Source organism: Primulina eburnea, chromosome 14, assembly GCF_022965805.1.
Source record: "Primulina eburnea isolate SZY01 chromosome 14, ASM2296580v1, whole genome shotgun sequence".
NCBI classification, from domain to species: domain Eukaryota; kingdom Viridiplantae; phylum Streptophyta; class Magnoliopsida; order Lamiales; family Gesneriaceae; genus Primulina; species Primulina eburnea.
The window spans coordinates 15,816,952-15,838,094 of record NC_133114.1 but is presented as its reverse complement, the minus strand read 5'-3'; the positions used below and the strand labels follow the sequence as shown (position 1 = coordinate 15,838,094).

The window sequence follows — 21,143 nt, the reverse complement described above, 5'->3', positions numbered from 1 at the left end:
AAAATTGCTTAATTAAAAAGTAACCACTAATTAAATGTTAATCAAACACTAAATTTACTAAAAATCAATTAATTAAAATAAAATGCACATGTACTAAATCTTTAAAAGTTTAAAAAGCATAAAAATCACCTAATAAATAAATTAGGCTTTAAAAATGCTAACAACTTAATAAGTCATTCAAAATGCCCCATTCATAACTTAAAATAAAATACCACATTTTAAAATTGCCAAAATCCTCGCCGATCTCTTTTCCTTGATCCCGCATAGAATAATCGCCTGAAACATGAAACTCGAGAAAAAATTTAACGTACATCGCATAAACATAAATAATTTAAAATAATGTAATTTCATAAATATAATGGCCCGAAAATTCGCGTTTGAAAATTTGCGAAAAAATTTAAAAAGTTTCTTTTGAAAATAATTAAAATGTCGCATTCATAAAATAAACTGATAAATCAAGTTTAATGTTCAAAATAGCAGCGGAAGAAATTATTGTTCGCAATATAACAAGTTAAAGTAATCCAACAACTGATAAAAATGTTTGAGCATAAAAATTGTAAATGCTGTAAATGAGGTCCTCGGGTTCCACTACTGCCGACCCAAGCTAGCTCACTGGTCCCCGCCCTCGGTCCCGACCTCATCAGTACCTACAACAATCAAGTCTAGTGAGTCTAAAGACTCAGCATGCATATATCGTAAATAACTAGTAAATAATATAATAAAATTGCATGGGAGTAAAAATATGATGTCATGAGGCATAACATGAAAATAACTTATCATGAGCAATTATAATACTTGCATAACTGAACTGAGAATAATAGTGAAAAATTTTGCTCCTTGGAGCCCTGTAATGAAATAGCATGTAATAATTTTCTTGTGAGATTATGGTCTGCGCAAGTGGTCCCTGCACTGAACTGAACTGAACTGAACTGACCGGTAAGTGACCACTGAGTGAAGTGATGATCGTCTGATCAGACTAATGCCACAGTATACTGGGTGGAATTGAACTGAACCGGTAAGTGACCACCGGATGATACAATGATCCCATGATAGTGAAATGACCACAAGCAATATCGCATAAATCTCAAAAATGAATATTTTATATTTTTATGCACGTAATATAATCAAATGACATAATTAAATATCCTGTATTATTTTACCACATGGATTGGATCGTTCCCAGGCTCGCTGCGACCTAAATTTAACATGAAAAATATGAAAATCATTTTCTTGACGAAACTTTGTAATTGATACCAAAACGAGACAATTACGCACAATGACTTCGTATTTAATCATGACTCCTTGCCAACCCGAACCAACACCGAACCATCATTTAGTCATGATTAAAATACACTTAAAATGATGAAATAATGCTCCAAAAATGGTAAGAGCAAAAATTTTGGTGAATGGAGGCCAAAACATGAAACGCTCTTTCGATAGTCAATTTGGCACATCGCACCATAATTTCTTGTACGACCTCTAAACTGATCCGAATCACAAACGGCCAAAAACATGACCTTCCCAACTCAATGGGGCACTGTTCAGTCCAAGGCCATAGGCTAAAAGCCAACCAAGAACTCGAACGAGCCTCCGAACCGAAGCAGCAAGTTGCTATCCAGAAATTCCAGCAACCGCACCTGTACTTACATCGCTTCGTTTGCGAGACTATTGGCCATTGGGGCTTGAACCACCGACCAGAGCCTCTTCCCAACATCCTAATTTGTGGCTTGAACCATGGCTAAGGACCCTAGGCCAACCACAATCCTACCCAACAACTAGGACAACACCAAGCTTCAACCGAGAACTCAAAATCTGTACTGTGATGTTTCTGAAATTTTATTTTGTTGTTGTCATGCATCATACCAGTGGCCATTTGGTTGAATATGGCTTGATCTAGACATCATGGGGTATGGTGTGAACCAGGGCTAAGGGCCATAGGCCAACCAAGGTCCACTCCAAACCACCAAAACCGAGGGAAAAATGCAGAAATGAAATGGGGATCGAAGGGGTTGTTCTTGTTTTGATTTGAAAACCGATTCCACCATGGACCAAGCCTCAAAAGGGCGACTTGGTCATGTCCTAGACATGTCCAGGAGGGATTATAACCATGGCTACAACCCATAGGGCAGCCAAGATCAGAAACCACACCTTAGGCAAGAAAACAAGAATCGAATCATGCAAAATCTGCACTATGGGAGTTGCTGTCCATTTCGTCTTGCTTGCGGCGAAGAGACTCCAACCAATGGACCAGAACCTCCCTAACACATCCTATTTCATGTTTAAAAGCAGCCTTGAGCCCCTGGGAATCGAGCCAACCACCTGAAAACACCAATAACCAGCAAGCCGTAAGAGCACAAGGGGAGGTCCAAAATCTACATGTTCTTTGTCTGAAATTTCTTGATGTATTTCGGCTTTTACTTCATGATTCGAGCACACATGATGTTTTAAAATAATAATATGACTTGATTGAAGAGTCAATAAAAATATAAACATGCCTTGGTTCGTTTTGAAAGAAAAACGAACGAAACGACGACGCGGCGCGAAGGAGACGGAGTGATCTTCTTGTTCTTGCTTCTACTCAATTTTCTCTCTTGTTTGCTATGAAGCTCATGATTTTAGCTTTGAATCCTCTCTGAATTTTGGTGGTGAGGAGGGGGAATGATGGTTAGGAGAGATGGAGGGGAGTTGCAATATAAAAAGGATTCAAATGGCATGACTAAATCTTGCTCCCTTTTGAATTTGAAATAGTTTGATATCAAATATTCTTGGAGGGATTTAGGAGGTGCCAATGACCGATTCTACCATGTCATCTCAAGGCTAGGATAATGATTTATTATTATTAATTAATGGTGATTAATAAATGATAAGATTATCATGCTAATAAATGACAAGGAAAGGGTCAAAGGTGGTGAGTTGTCAAAGAATTGTTTAATCACCTAAGGGGTGGCCGAAAATTGCAATAAAAATGGAGGAGAAATATTGCTTAGTTAGTGTATTTTAAATTTTTAGAGCCTTACCTATCTTTTAAATAATTTAGTGAATTAACACATTAATTATGGAACCTAAATGAACTTATTTCCTACTTACCTCAAGTTACTTAAATAATTCCTTAAACCTCCTTTTAACTTAAATTAATTTAATAGTTAGCTAAAATAAACTCTGGGAATGTTTTTCTTAATTTTAAATTTTATCTCAAAACTCCAACTCTAATCCGGCCTCAATGAATTAACTGAAAAGATAAAAATTAAACTACTGCATAAAATAATTAACTTTAAATGAATGATTTAAATACTCATGCAATAAAATCATTTTAATTTAAAATACTAGAATTATGCATGGCTTATACATAGTCTAATTTACGGGTTCTATAATAAATCATGTATCTCAAAAATCATTTTAAACTTGATTAAATAATTTAACAATTAAATAAATGCATTGGTTTTACGTGTACTGATTTTGGGCTCTACAAATGCGAAGTTTATTTGGGGATCCGAGTGTCAAGACAGTTTTGACAAGTTGAATCAAGCCTTGATTTCAGCTCCAGTGTTATTTATGCCATCGGACAAGGGGAGTATGTTCTTTATACCGACGCTTCTAAACTTGGTTTGGGTGCAGTTCTGATGCAAAATGATCTAGTTATAGCTTATGCGTCGAGACAATTGAAAATTCACGAAAAGAACTATCCTACTCATGATCTTGAGCTTGCAGCAGTAGTTTTTGCACTTAAGATTTGGCGACATTACTTATACGGGGAGAAGTGTAAAATATTCACCGATCATAAAAGTTTGAAATACTTCTTCACCCAAAAAGATTTGAACATGAGACAGCGTAGATTGCTTGAATTAGTAAAAGATTATGATTGTGACATTAGATACCATCCAGGAAAAGCTAATGTAATGGCAGACACATTGAGTAGAAAGGCGGCATTTATCACTCAATTATCACTCCAAAGACCGTTGCAGTCCGAGATACAATGGTTTGAGCTTACAGTTTATGCTTTGGGCGAGGCCCCTAATCCTGCCACACTATCGGTACAGTCGACTTTGAGAGATAGAATTCGATATGGGCAGTCTACTGATGAGCAGTTGCAAAAGTGGAGAGCTAGAGATGAAGCCAAGGGCCGGAAGTTATATTCTGATGTGGATGATATAGTTCGATATCGAGATCGTTTATGGGTTCCTAGTGATAATTCTTTGACATATTTTATTATGAAGGAAGCTCATGGCACACCTTACTCCATCCATCCGAGAAGCACGAAGATGTACAAAGATTTGCAGTTATATTTGTGGCCAGGAATGAAGAGAGACATTTTGAGATTTGTATCCGAGTGTTTTACTTGTCAGCAAGTTAAAGCAGAGCATCAAAGACCAGGGGGAAATTGCAGCCACTCCCTATTCCCGAGTGGAAATGGGAAAATATCACTATGGACTTTGTTGTGGGATTGCCGAAGACTATTAAGGGATTCAATGCTATATGGGTGATAGTGGATCGTCTTACGAAATCAGCACATTTTCTACCTATTAAGACGAAATTCACCATGATTCAGTATGCAGAGTTATATATTCGAGAGATAGTTCGTCTGCATGGGATTCCCGTGTCTATTATTTCAGACAGAGATCCGAGATTTACGTCATCTTTCTGGAAGAGTCTGCATGCAGCGATGGGGACCAAGTTATTATTTAGTACGGCATTCCATCCTCAAACTGATGGTCAGTCTGAAAGAGTATTCAAATTTTAGAAGATCTACTTCGAGCATGCGTTATTGATTTCCAAGGCAGTTGGGAACCAAAATTACCTCTAGTGGAGTGCACCTACAACAATAATTTCCAATCATCTATCGGGATGGCTCTTTTTGAGGCACTTTATGGAAGAAAATGTAGATCTCCTATTCATTGGGATGAGGTTGGGGAAAGAAGAGATATTGGTCTGGATGTGATTGAAGAAACTGCCGAGCTTGTAGTCAAAATTCGTGATAGAATGAAGACTGCACAAAGCCGACAAAAGAGTTATGCGAACAAGAGACGAAAAGACTTAGAGTTTGCAGTGGGAGATCATGTATTTGTGAAATATCACCTATGAAGGGTGTTATGCATTTTGGCAAGAATGGCAAGCTTATTCCAAGATTTATTGGTCCGTTTGAGATATTGGAGAGGATTGAGACACTAGTTTATAGAGTGACATTGCCACCGACGCTTTCTAGAGTTCACAATGTGTTCCATATTTCGATGCTGCGGAAGTACATGTCGATTCCATCACATGTACTAAATTATGAGCCTCTACAATTAACTCCAAATATTACTTATGAAGAAAAACCTATCCAAATCTTGGCAAGACAAGAAAAGAGACTGCGAAACAAAGTCATTCCAATGGTCAAGGTCAAAGTGGTTGAATCACTCGGAAGAGGAAGCTACATGGGAAACCGAGAGGGACTTGAAGAGTCGCTAACCAGAACTATTCGGTAAGTTCTAATTTCGAGGACGAATTTGAGGACGAAATTTTATTTAAGGGTGGGAGAAATTGTAAGGTTCAAAAATTAAGACGACATAATCCAACTACATGCAAATCTAGGGAATATGAAAAATGAGTAATTAATTGATTTAATTGCTTAATTGATTATGTGACATGCATGATTATATGTTAAATAGGATTTATTTGTCATGACGCATAAAACTGTATTTTTAAGGATTATTCAAGTTGCGATCGAGGGACGGAGACCGAGGGCTGAAAAACGTAAAATGTTTTTATTAAATAATTATTTTTAATTTTTTAAAATATGAGTGATGCTTTTTCATATTTTTGAAAATAAGGATTTTTGAGGTGATTTTATACACCGGGACGTAAATTTTATCGGTGTTGGTTTTTCAACAAAAATACGAACTTAATGGCTACCCGGCTAATAAATTCACAAACTATCCTAAACAAAATAATTTTATTATTTAACTAAAGATTATTGGGCCTAACTTGAGGGCTTATTAGGCCTAATCCTTGATTAGTAAATAAATGAGTATATAATATATTAAACCCTTTCCCCCACCCACATAACACACGGCCACACACTTTCAAACAAACTCAAACTCTCCCCACCCCCTGATACACGATACACACTCAATAATTTAAGAAGGATTTTCGGAATTTCGAAAGAACATCAAAGCCATCGTCTCTCTGTCGCCGTTCTTCAATCACCAACGGTTTTTCGTACGTTTAAAACGCAAAGGCATGCCATACATCTCCTTTCTCGTCTATCACATCATAGTATCGTTTTAAACATTGTTAGTATGAAAAGCATGACTTTCATGTTGTTATTTTAGAAATATTATTCATGCACGATTTATACTTATGAATTTTGGTTCGAAATCATGTTCTATATACGTGAAGGGGCTGCCATGATGTTAACTAATGATCAAGCAAAGGTTTTAATCGAATTAGAGTCGTAGACACACTACAAACTCACGGCAATCACACAAGAATCAAACTGTAATTGTTGTTGCTGTTTGGAGTCATGGGTGTAATGCCCGATATTTTGATTTTGTTAATCTGAGATTATATATTATGAACTGATATGATTATAGACGGGCCATTCCGAAACCAGATTGGGCAAAACATATGAATTATGCTATTTTTGGATAGAAATATTGGCGCCCGAGCGGTAGATGTTCAATAAAAATATGTTTTGGGCAGAAGGTGCGGCGCCCGAGCGGTAGTTTAACACCGCCCGAGCGCCAATTGAAACTCAAGAAAATGAGACACGTTTCTCTAACATGCAAGCTGTGTGTGTATATATATATATATATATATATATATATATATATATATATATATATATATATATATATACTTTTAACCTTCATTTCCGTCAGACGAACAAAGGAAAGGAACGAGAAAGATTGTAAAATCTTTACGCCTTTATATTTTGATTTGTCCATTAGATTTTGAATCTGACTTCAATACTATGTTCCTACCAACGAGAGCTTCAACTGGACGTAAGTTTTGTTACGTTTTGTTATCATTTGAAATTATGATACTTCCATAATCGGATATGATTCATATATGGTGTTTCTGATATGTTAGACATCGTATAATAGAAATCGGATTGAAGAACGGATACCGTATAGAATTGTTATGATTTTCTGAGTTGAATTGATTGAGATGTTGTGGGGACCCGGACGCTAATCATCTTCTTAATCATCTTTGGGATTTAAATATATATTAAGATAAAACAGGGTCTAAAAATTTTTCTTTTTAAAATACAGTGCGGAAGGTAATGGCAATCTACATAAAATACATATCTGTATAAAACTACATCTCAGTAGAAAAGTACAATACTGTACAACCTAAATCTAAGGTTCAAAAACTAATTTCAAGTATTAAAATCAAATCTACTCTAAGTCCGGAATCACCACGCTAAACTCGTCTTCTCTCGTCGTCTTCTTGACCCTGATCCTGCCCCACCTGTTGTCATGCACACATACAAAACAAGACAACAGCCGGATAACTCCGGTGAGAATAAATCCCAGTATAAAACATGGTAAACATGTATATACACATAAGGATTCATGGAACATGCTGTCATGAATAAAAGCAAAGACAATAGTAATAGATTTCATCATCTATGAACTCTCATCTAACTAAACATGCAATTCAAATCAGATAAACATGCATGTAAATAGTCTGAATCATGAAACATGCTGTCATGATTGAAAGTAATAACAATAGGTTCCATAGTCTATGAACCCAATTCATCTACGCATGTTGTTCTAATCAAATCATGTCTAGACTTGACTCAACTATAACTCTAGGGATCCCGGGGTGAATAAGACGTCACTGGCTCTCACCTACCCAACCACTCGGGGCGACTGTACGTCTTATTCCTAGACTTCGGTCCGAGCTGTATCGACGGCTGGCAATAGGAGTAATGGCTACTCCTAAGTTGAGATACACCGAACGTCTAGAAGTCTGACAATGGCTGTCAAGACTTTCCTATCTTAAATGCAATGAATAACAATCTGTAAACAAAGCATAATCGTATTCATAACTGAATACCACCATTATCTTACATGCTTGAATACAATTCTATAATCAAAGCATAATCAGGTAACAATATAAACAATAATCTAGTATGTGATTTTCATTGGGAAACTCAAATTAATCTAATTTGAGTTATGCTTCCCGAATATCACATGAATTATACCTTTGTCGTCCCTGTCTGATGAAGACGATGTCTCCAATCTGTCCATATCAAGTCTGAAATGAGAATATCGAATACACTGTATCAGTGACTAACTCAATACACAATCATGTTCTGATCAATACTCAACTCTGTATATAATCTGATCAATATCGAAACAGATACAATCTAATCCATATCAACAATATCACAATACAATTGAATTCATTTCTGAATCTAAACAATCTGACTCAACTGATGTTTCAACGGTACACAATACAGTCTTGATAACCCCAGTCAATTCAAACATCACAGATATAATACTGGAACTCCTAATCTGTGTCAATAGAATTCATACTCTGAATACTAACACAATTCTGATATCAAAATATCAATCAATATCTTTCACAATTCATAACAATTGCATAACCAGTCTATTCTGAAATCTGACTTCGATTATACAATTTATATGGTAGCAGAAACACCATATCTGAATCATATTAAATTCTAGCAACATCATATTCTCAAAACATCTCAAAACGTAACGAAACTTACGTCCTTGTGTAGCTATAGAAGGGAGGAGCACGCTACCGTGTTCGAATTTGAATTCTGATGCACGGATTCCTCACAAATCAATTTAGAACCTCACGAAGACAAGTTTTCTCTCCAACCTTCGATTTCTGCTTCTTCCTCCTCTGAAAGACACGAGTTCCACTGATATATATACTACATGCAAAGCTGGGAAACGTGGCTTATTTCTTCATGCAACACGCATGACCGCGGGTGCGGTGAGCGTAGCAGCGCGGGTGCGCTCAAGCGGTGATCTATATCCAAAATGTTCGAAGCAAAGACCGCGGGTGCGCTGCCTACAAGACCGCAGGTGCGGTGTCATCAGCGCGGGTGCGCTCCATCTAATACCGCAGGTGCGGTGTGGCTACGGGCTTTGCACTACATTTTCTGCACACGCACCGCGGGGGCGGTCGTGCTAGCACCGCGGGTGCGGTCGTGCAAACTTCTAAATTCTAGTTTTCTGATCATGCCACACCTGGTTTCTCAAGTCTTTCCTTCCCTCATTGCATGTCATGCATTCTCATATCTTCCGAGCCTCCCGTTAATGAAGATTAATAATCTTGGTTTAACAATTCTATAATTCTCGGGCATTACATTTCTCCCCCTCTTAGATCTGAGTTCGTCCTCGAACTCATAACAATCAATTCAGAGATATCAGAAGAAATGCATAACAGATTTTAATCAAAACTCAATATCTGATTCCAGTCTGGAATAAGAATTCACTAAGTATAATGTCATAATACTTTTCCAATTCCTTCTGACATAATCAATCTTATCTTACTGGCTATACAACATCCGTATATGTCAATCCATAGTCTATAATGATCTAATACAGCCAACCATCGTTAAATCTGCTGCTCTCGATCTAGGACATATTCAATCCTCGACCTCAAATACCAATCATCATCATCCGATGTTGGTTTATAACATCTGTTCTTTCTGAACTATCTTCATCTTCTTTCGAATTTTCTTCAAAAGAAATTTGTAGTATTCACCGTATACTGTCTTGTCTATAACTATCTCATTACCCATCTGATAAGCTGAGAGTTACTGTCACGCAGTGATAATAAGTCATATCAATTAGTGCTAACATCCAGCATCACAGTTATCTGGATATCTTCCAATATCTGGATAATACACTCTGACTGTCTGGCAATCTGTGAATAATCTGCAAAATAACTTATGGTATGGTCTGCCATAATTGCAAACTTAGTCAAAATCACAATCTGATATAGTCTACTTCTACATTCTAGTCACTCTGACTATGTTCTGACATCAATCTGTGTCATTTGGTTCTGTTTGTACATCATCTTGTACAAACTGATAGATATAGATTGAGAAATCTGTCAATCATAATCATATCATATCATAATCTAAAGAGAATGACGGTAATTTCATTACAAAAGCCATAGAAATGTACTTCCATTTCTATTCAGAAATATACAAATTCTGTAATAATCTTCTGATTTATATCTTTCTGGCTTCTTCTGTTAGCAATTCAGACTTATCAGTACAATTTCTGCCATAACTGCTCTCATCTGTCTATAACCCAACTGTCTGTTCGAATATCATACATTCTCAGTCACAAACATGACAACTGAAGTCACAACAGCGCATTTCTGACCTTATCTGTGATTTCAACTTCGAACTACTGGCATAAACAAATCAGTTAATAACATAATTTTAAAGAAGAAATACCTACCTGGTATTCGGCTCTGACTATCAATATCAAGCTTTTGATGTACAATTCTGACACATCTGACAACCCAAGATAATCAGTCTCATACAAAACGCAAAATCACATATCTGTTACTCTACTTTGACTACTAAAATCTAGTTCTGAACATTCTGAGCACATTTCTGAATAGCTGTACCTTTCGAAAATAACTCTGATACAATTGAACTGTATATATTCTCAACGGTTCACAACAATCTGTATCATATACGGATTCAAAACACAGTAATATCAAATCAGATACAAAATATCAGTAACCTATACAGATCTAGTGAGTTCAGCGAACTCATAACACAATGATTTCTGATAAATATCTTCATGTCATTCTGATCAACTGTTATATCGCATCTGCAACTGAAATAGGCTCCCAAAAACAATATAAGATATCTCAAATACTGGTTTAGAGCAATAATAATACTCAGCAGATATAAAGCAACAGTCGAATAAAATACTCTGCCAAATCGGACAAGCTACATCTTTGACATTTCTGACATTTCTGGAATTTCTGATCTCTCTGATATCGATATTTTATCAATCATTGATTGCAATCTCAACTGTATCAAAATCAATCTGTATACTAACTTCAGATAATGCATATTCTGAATACAATCTGTTTCAAGCAAGATTCTTATCTGAACAATTTCTGTATACAATCATTACAGTTCTCTGAATGTTCAATAAAATCTTCAGGTATTCTATTCAATCAATCAAATGCTGCAATTATATCAAAATCTCATAGATATAACAAGCATAGAATCATCAGAACATCTTTGAATATACTGACACATACCAAAGAGAAACACTAAATCAGATGTAACTCCTGGTCAGTATTCTTCTACTGATATTTCTAATTCATTCTGTATCATTCTATACACTCAATATCATTCTGTACTAAATTCTAAAACAACAATCAGTATCTGATCTGAATTCAATTCTGAAATCTATCTTTCTGATATAAAGCAATTCTAAAATCTTATCTAGGCAAGCATCAGCCAATTCGTATATCATTGGCAAATCTGCCAATGCTAGGCTCGTTTTCAGTGGATCTACTGAATACATAAGGATGCAATCTGCTCCTTTCTGTACTAATCGAGTCATGTACAATACAAATATTAAAGGAACTCTAAATCTAGAATCCTTACTGTGGTATTTCCACTAATCAGTCAACTCTGATCTGAATCTTACCATTTCTGGAATAAGTTCTACAATATTTCTATCTTTCTGTACTTGTTTATCATATAATTGTCAATAATGCATTCAAATTAGAAACACAAGTACCTCACACTCTATCTCGATCTCATTCTTATCTTACTGTAGTAGACAACATATACAGAAATCTCTGATAATAACATTTTCCTTACAAGTAAGGGAATCAATACTACAGTATAATCAGATCCAACATATAATGCATATCTCCATGCAACTCAGTCACAGATACTCATAACGAATGCATTAGTACATATCAATACATATGCAATATAATCATAGAGAATAGTACCTGTTGTAAATTCTGGGTAGGTTCCTCCATTAAACTCTGTTCCCTAAAATCTTCAGGAACGCTTCTGGGGACAGACTTTAGCAAAGTGTCTCGACTGTCCACAAATATTGCATCTACCAGTCACTCCCTGGCATTGCTCGATAGGGTGTCTCCCTCCGCAACTCCTACAATACACTCCAGTATGGCTTGGACTGGAACCACTTGAGCTAGAGGAACCACTTCCTAACTTCTTGAATGGCTTCTTTCGAGCTTTTAGCATCTCTTGCTTCCCACTCGTACTGCCGTGATCATATCGAAGAGGGGATTGCTGTGTCTGAAGTGGCTTCACACACAACCTTGTCAATTGTCTAATCAGACTCGCCTCCGCTCTCTTCGCTTTACTCAAGATATCAGCAAAATGGTAAGGTCGCTGCAAATTCATAAATGCAACTACTTCCGAATTCAACCATCTGATGAACTGATTCACTATAGCTTCATCATTTCCAGCTAAATCAGGAGCAAAACGCAGTAAGGAAGAGAATTTAGCAGCATATTCGTCAATATTCAATTGACCTTGGCTCAAATTCTCAAACTCCGCTTTCTTGTCCTCTCGGTAGGAAACTGAGAAAAATATTTGATAGAATTCAGCTTTGAAGACTTCCCACGTGATCACAATACCACGTTGTGCTAGTACTCCTTTAATAGTAATCCACCAACTTCTGGCAGCATCTTGTAACTGGAGGAATACTAATTTAACTTTCTGTTCATCTGTACAGTCAAGTAGATCAAACAATATTTCTAGGTCGTCTAACCAGTCCTGACAATCTGCAGATGTCTCGATACCACTCAGAATCGGCGGCTGAAATAGCTGAAGTTCTGCCAACTTTACTTCTATCTGAGTTTCTGATGTATCTATCTGTTCAGAAGAAGTACTACCCCTTTCTGGACGTCTCCGAGGTGGTATATCTGAATATTAAACAAATCAATACACAATCTGTATAATCTGTCTCAGCCCTCCTCTGATCATATACCTCTGATTCAGACTCGGTTCTGATTCAGTCTTGATAATTACATGCTGTAGTCAACTCAAATAACAAACAACATGTAATAGGGAAAGCAATAAATCATGCTAGCACACATAATGTAAATCAACATTGCAATAAATCTCATGCTAGCAATCACATGCAAGGAAAGAAAATTCAATCTACCCCGCTCATTTTCTTATATCTCAGTTTAAAGAATCTATCAACTCTGACTATCTCAGTCTAAAGGATCTATCGCTCTGATTATCTCCTCCTAAAGGATCTATCGCTCTGATACCACCTGTTGTGGGGACCCGGACGCTAATCATCTTCTTAATCATCTTTGGGATTTAAATATATATTAAGATAAAACAGGGTCTAAAAATTTTTCTTTTTAAAATACAGTGCGGAAGGTAATGGCAATCTACATAAAATACATATCTGTATAAAACTACATCTCAGTAGAAAAGTACAATACTGTACAACCTAAATCTAAGGTTCAAATACTAATTTCAAGTATTAAAATCAAATCTACTCTAAGTTCGGAATAACCACGCTAAGCTCGTCTTCTCTCGTCGTCTTCTTGACCTTGATCCTGCCCCACCTGTTTTCATGCACACATACAAAACAAGACAACAGCCGGATAACTCCGGTGAGAATAAATCCCAGTATAAAACATGGTAAACATGTATATACACATAAGGATTCGTGGAACATGCTGTCATGAATAAAAGCAAAGACAATAGTAATAGATTTCATCATCTATGAACTCTCATCTAACTAAACATGCAATTCAAATCAGATAAACATGCATGTAAATAGTCTGAATCATGAAACATGCTGTCATGATTGAAAGTAATAACAATAGGTTCCATAGTCTATGAACCCAATTCATCTACGCATGTTGTTCTAATCAAATCATGTCTAGACTTGACTCAACTATAACTCTAGGGATCCCGGGGTGAATAAGACGTCACTGGCTCTCACCTACCCAACCACTCGGGGCGACTGTACGTCTTATTCCTAGACTTCGGTCCGAGCTGTATCGACGGCTGGCAATAGGAGTAATGGCTACTACTAAGTTGAGATACACCGAACGTCTAGAAGTCTGACAATGGCTGTCAAGACTTTCCTATCTTAAATGCAATGAATAACAATCTGTAAACAAAGCATAATCGTATTCATAACTGAATACCACCATTATCTTACATGCTTGAATACAATTCTATAATCAAAGCATAATCAGGTAACAATATAAACAATAATCTAGTATGTGATTTTCATTGGGAAACTCAAATTAATCTAATTTGAGTTATGCTTCCCGAATATCACATGAATTATACCTTTGTCGTCCCTGTCTGACGAAGACGATGTCTCCAATCTGTCCATATCAAATCTGAAATGAGAATATCGAATACACTGTATCAGTGACTAACTCAATACACAATCTGTTCTGATCAATACTCAACTCTGTATATAATCTGATCAATATCGAAACAGATACAATCTAATCCATATCAACAATATCACAATACAATCGAATTCATTTCTGAATCTAAACAATCTGACTCAACTGATGTTTCAACGGTACACTATACAGTCTTGATAACCCCGTCAATTCAAACATCACAGATATAATACTGGAACTCCTAATCTGTGTCAATAGAATTCATACTCTGAATACTAACACAATTCTGATATCAAAATATCAATCAATATCTTTCACAATTCATAACAATTGCATAACCAGTCTATTCTGAAATCTGACTTCGATTATACAATTTATATGGTAGCAGAAACACCATATCTGAATCATATTAAATTCTAGCAACATCTTATTCTCAAAATATCTCAAAACGTAACGAAACTTACGTCCTTGTGTAGCTATAGAAGGGAGGAGCACGCTACCGTGTTCGAATTTGAATTCTGATGCACGGATTCCTCACAAATCAATTTAGAACCTCACGAAGACAAGTTTTCTCTCCAACCTTCGATTTCTGCTTCTTCCTCCTCTGAAAGACACGAGTTCCACTGATATATATACTACATGCAAAGCTGGGAAACGTGGCTTATTTCTTCATGCAACACGCATGACCACGGGTGCGGTGAGCGTAGCAGCGCGGGTGCGCTCAAGCGGTGATCTATATCCAACATGTTCGAAGCAAAGACCGCGGGTGCGCTGCCTACAAGACCGCAGGTGCGGTGTCATCAGCGCGGGTACGCTCCATCTAATACCGCAGGTGCGGTGTGGCTACGGGCTTTGCACTACATTTTCTGCACACGCACCGCGGCGGCGGTCGTGCTAGCACCGCGGGTGCGGTCGTGCAAACTTCTAAATTCTAGTTTTCTGATCATGCCACACCTGGTTTCTCAAGTCTTTCCTTCCCTCATTGCATGTCATGCATTCTCATATCTTCCGAGCCTCCCGTTAATGAAGATTAATAATCTTGGTTTAACAATTCTATAATTCTCGGGCATTACAGATGTGATATCAGATTTGTATTATTATTGATTATGAGTTGAGGAAATTGATATCTGTTGATGTGTATTGCTGGGTATATTGAGATTGTGCAGTTATGCCGTGGAAACGGAATTTGATTCAGTTATGATTATATCCCGTATTGATCTGAGTTGTATATTGATATGATATTCTCGATATTGTCATTGTCAGATTGAGTATTGATAGATTCAAATCCGAGACTTCGACAGAGTTAGATCGACTGAAAGAAATGTATAAATCAATGTTGATTTGGGATTGCACAAATCGAGTTCGATTTGACCTGAGTTTCCCTAAATCACATACTTTTTTTCATTGCATTGATATCTGCAATTATGAATTTGATATGTGTGGTCTATTGATTCATAGACAGAGTATGTATTGAGTCATAGGCTGATTTGCCTAGTCATTGGCTGATACGCCAAGTCTTCGGTTGATTCGCCAAGACACTGGATGTTTGGTTTATATCGATGTCTCTTAGGAGTTGATTCATTCCTATCGCTGAGATTCGATATATGTGACAATATCCAGGAACCGAGATCCCAAGATTAGAGATGAGTCGAGTCTGAGATGACGAGTCGCGAGTGATTTACAGTGTTATATCATTTCATGTTTTCCGATTTTGATACATGTTATTGATATGTGGTTCATGCTTTTATATATGCTTTTATATGACTGCATGTTTACATTGCTTATATTGGGATTATATTCTCACCGGAGTTATCTGGCTGTTGTCTTGTTTGTATGTGTGCATGACAACAGGTGGGGCAGGATCAGGATCAGGACGAGGATGAGAAATTACAGTTAGCGTGGAGATCCGGGCTTAGAGTGGATTGATTTCAGTACTTATGTAGTGACTGGATTCTAGATTGAGAAGAACATATGTTGTACAAGATTAGTACCTTTGTATGGATATGTATATCGGATCGAGTACATTACGTTTCCGCAGTTGTTATTTTTTAAAAAAAATTTATGTCCCACATTTCTTAATTTTTATATTGATCCTTAATAATAATTAAGAAAACGAATTAGGTTCGGATCTCCACAATGGGGTTCGGTTTTCTTGTATAGGGGCTGGCTAGGTCTTGGCTTGAGGTCAGAGCTAGCTAGGGACTTGGTTGAGTCGAGGGAAGAGTCTTAGCCATGCTAGGACTCAAGTTAAGGGGTGGGGAAGGAATCCTAGCCACGCTAAGACTCCCACCCGAGAGTTACATGAGTAGTGCGCATGGTTCAGATGTTCGCGCAGGGAAGTTGGCGCGGTCTGGGGTTCAAGGGCTGGGCTAGGGCAAGTCTTTAGGGTCCCAGGTAGGTGCGCTAGAGATTGGTTCAGGTGCTGGGGCGTCGGCTAGGTTCCTAAGCTCACAAACAAAGAGTCCATGCAATATGGATCTCTCGACCGCTGCATGATCTAGGTAAGGGAGTCACGTTTTCGAGTTTTGGTCGGATCCTAGTGGGTCGAGTCATGGTTCACGAGGGCTAAAATAATATAAAAAGACTAAGTTTTCAATTTAGGAATTTTATATTAAAGTTTGGAATTTTTCGGGATTAAAATGCTTTCCAAAAGACTAAATTCGAATTAATTAAAAAACATTGTTTTCTAGCTAAATAAAATTATGGGAATTTTAATTTAAGCTTAAATAATTAATTGAGACATGTTAGAGGCAATGAAATCAAGAAAAAGTCAAAAACGTAAAATGACACGTCGAGTGGTAAAACGGTCTTTTTACACCTAAAAATTAGTAAAGGTCATGATAATGCTCTGAATGCGGTTTTTATGCTATTATGATTATTTCAAATGTTTATGAAATGTTACATGATTAAATTATTATTTTTAAATGTCCATGGATTTTTTATGATTTGAGGTTGACATTTAAAATATATGTTGCATTCTTGATTTAAAAAAAAAATGGTATTTGTGCATGATTTTATAAAGTGGTGAAAATATGAAACGGTGATGAAAGTGAAGTAATTGTGACTAATGAGAATATGAGGATATGATTGAGGATAGGCCAAGGCCCAGTTGACGATTTTATGTCGCTGATGTCCCCGCCGCCCAGTACTATGGTTTCATGTAGATGGATCTATCAACTTTTGAGGATTGATGAAGGTCACAATTAACGATCTGAATTCAATAAAAGAAAGGAAAATTTTTATGATCATGATAAAAGGTTTTATGCTATGTTATGTTTGAGGAAAATGAAAAGGTTAAGGTTTATGTTTGCAAGTCATGAAAATGTTAGTTTTACGTAAAAGTATTTTCACTGTTGCTTGTGATTTTTATACGTATTATTTGTTATAAAGATTATGGTGTGTTGAGTCTTTAGAGTTACTAGGTGTGATGGATGCAGGTGAGATTAAGGGACGTCTTGATGGTTGATGTAACGTCCCGAAAATTTGGAAGTCCACGGGAACCACATGCATACAACTTATTAAATTTTTTGGTATTTTATTAAATTGTTTTAAAGCAGTAAATGCATGTTTATTTCATTAATTATGTGTTCAATTATTTTTGTGCATTTTATACATAATTCATGCATGATATAATTTAATTCATGAAATTTATGCTTTAAGATTTCTAGATGCATTTCACGTTCGAACGAGAATCGGAGACCGGAGAATTTTCAGGAAAAAACTATTTTATTACATGATTAATTTTTATTAATTAAAATAAGATGTTTTAAAGGTATTTTTCAAGAATTAGGATTTATTGGGTATTTTTACCCGCATGATTTTATTTTTAACAGTACGCAAATTTTATCGAATCGGGGGACGTTTTGAGGTTTCGGCTAATGTTTTCAAAATCTTTCCAACACGAAATATTTTTCGGGAGTACGTTTGGACTTAATGGGCCTACTTTTAAGCTTGTTGGGCTTAATTAGATTTTAAAACCTCTAATCGTTATTTTAAAGCCCATTATCTATGTATCTATTTAATTAACTCTTAAGTACCCATTAATCTAAACCTACCCCACTCCGATAATTGAACCAGCCGACACCAACCACTCATATCCTTTTCCCATCAGTTTCCTCACAAGCAACCTCAAGGCTTCATCGGTCTCACCATTTCTTCAAAGGAAAAATCATCCCGGGTCTCCATTGCATCGTTCTTGTTCTTCAATCGTTAAGGCACGCATGTATCACCCTTTTCTCTTCATACACGCTAATAGTATACTGATCTTTATGAAAATTCATGAAAGTTTATTGATCCAGCCTTGTACATGCACGATTTTCGGTTTTTCTGTGAGTGTTTGCATTTTTCGGTTGTTGCTCATAATTTTGATGATATGTTGTGCAAAGGGCTGCCATTTTCTTACTGAGAAGGGGCTGTGTGAAGTGGGTTTAGTGCTGTCAATATTGCTGGATATCTCGATCTGTTCCTGTTGGTGTGTAGGGTCGATGGTGTGGTGGCTTAGAGTCACGTTTTTTGGTAGGGAATGGGGGAGAGGCCGAGCCGACGGTGTGAGGGCTGAACCAAGCCTTGGACCAGGCCCTGCTGGGTTTGAGACACGGTTTAGTGAGGCTTGAGCCATGCTGAAAACAAGGGAACGATCGAACAAGCTAGGGAGAAGCATTTTGGTCTCGGTAGGAAGCTTGTTGCGTCTTCTTAATTCCTAGTGGTTGGGAGCGTGCAGGGGGTCACTGGATTGGTTTTGTTAGGTGCATGAGGGTCTGATCGAGGTCCTTAGTAGGCTGGTTCATGGCTGGAGAATCGATTTAGCTTGGGACGTGAGTTGTTGGGAGATAAATGCACATGAGGTGTGGTAATGGGATAGGACCGAGAGTTACTGTCAAGTTCTGAAAATTTTCAGCCATGGATTAACATCTTAATGACATGGTTTTGGGACCTATTAAGTTTTTTTAAAATATGGTAAAAAGTAGGAGAAAATTTGGTTAGATTTTGGGTCGATTCGGGTTAAAACCGGGACCCTGGCCGAAGTTTTAAAACGAATTAGATAAGTTGTGTTATGGGCTCAAGTTTACGTCTAGGAATGCTTATAATTACGTTTTTGGGACATTTTAAGGAGTTTGGTTAGTTTCGGGTCAATTTTAGAAGTCTAGGGGTGAAACGATAATTTTCGGGTTTCCAAGGGCAAAATGGTCATTTTGCACCCGGGGTGAGATTTTGGTCTTGGCAGCGCCCTATGCACAAATATATGATATTTTAAATGTTTATGCATCGTTTTTATGATTTCTACTCAATTATGATAAATACGTTGTATGCTTGGTTTAAAAGAAAAGTTAAGCATACGCATGTTTTCTTAAGTGATGAAAATGATGATATTTTTTTGAATGATGGGAATTGGTTGTGACTGACGATGTATATGTATACGATGACATGAGATATGATGAGCTGAGGCCCGGGCTCAGTGGGCGGGTAATGCTGTCGCTGATGTCCCCCGCCGCCGGGTACCACGGTTTTTATAGATGGATCCATCGATAGAGCTGATACGATAGAGCTGATACGAAAGTCACAACTAATGAACTGAATTCAATTAAAAAGAAAATGTATACGTATATGATGACATGAGATGACATGCTTTAATACGATATGATTTTACACGACACGTTTAAGTATATGATAACATGCGATGACATGTTTTGACACGTATATGATGATATGAGATGACATGATTTGACACGACATGATTTTATAGGACATGTTTATAGTCATGTTTCAAAGTTCATGAAAGGTGTGTTGGCATTATGATTTTACACGAAACTTTTACGTATATGATGACATGAAATGCTTTAATACGATATGATTTTACACAACACGTTTACGTTATGCTTTTAAAGTTCATGAAAGATATGTTGAGTATGATATTTTTCACTGCTGTGTGCTATGTATATGTACTTGTTATTCCTGGTACAGGCGTGTTGAGTCTTTAGACTCACTAGGCGTGTGTGATGCAGGTGAGCTTGATGATGAGGGGACTGGAGGTTCCGAACTCTGAGTAGGCAGACCTGGTGCGGTGACATGACCCGAGGACCACATGTTTTCCGCATTACGATTTATGAGATTGAGAGGAGATGAATATTTTCATACGTTAATGATTTTAAATATTTTAATGTTAAAAATAAATATGATTATTTTAAAGGATGAATTTGATTATTTTTAAACGACGCTATTTTTATGGTCGAATATTCTGGACTGAAGGTGCACACAACCCGAGGACCAGTGCTTCTACTTTTTCCGCACTTATGATTCATGAACACGATTTACGTTAAAAGATTTTTACGACTATTTATTTATGCTTTTGAATGGTTTTTGAGAGGAGGTATTTTTCATGTTTATTGCTTTTTGGTAGGTAAAACAAATGACGATTTTAGGTTTTGACTATTTCCTTTAGATTTTCAAATACTAGTTGGTTGACGTTTTACATTTAAATGATGCAAAATTTATTTTAATAAAATATTTTGAAGTATTTTTTAGGGTTGGCCATTTCATGTTAGAAAAAAATAAAAATAAAAAATTTTAGTACTTTTTAAGCATTAAAAGGGCAGACGTTTCAAATATGGTTAAATATTTCGAAAGGTATTGAAATCTTGTTACGTTGTGGGCTCGTCAGACTTCTGGTATCTGTTCGAGTTTCTCTTTTAAATCAGTAGATCGGGAGGTTGCGTTTTTAATTGATCGTAGTTATTTTTATTCACAGATTGAATAAATTTTTAAAATGT

General features: G+C 36.7%; 1 long non-coding RNA gene across 1 annotated transcript; it reads left to right on the top strand.

Annotated features, from left to right (window-relative positions):
* Window positions 1-17,948: 17,948 nt before the first annotated feature.
* Window positions 17,949-20,585, top strand: LOC140812415 (uncharacterized). The gene is made up of 2 exons (XR_012113668.1): window positions 17,949-18,590; window positions 20,379-20,585. It is a non-coding gene; the product is annotated as an uncharacterized lncRNA (long non-coding RNA).
* Window positions 20,586-21,143: the final 558 nt, after the last annotated feature.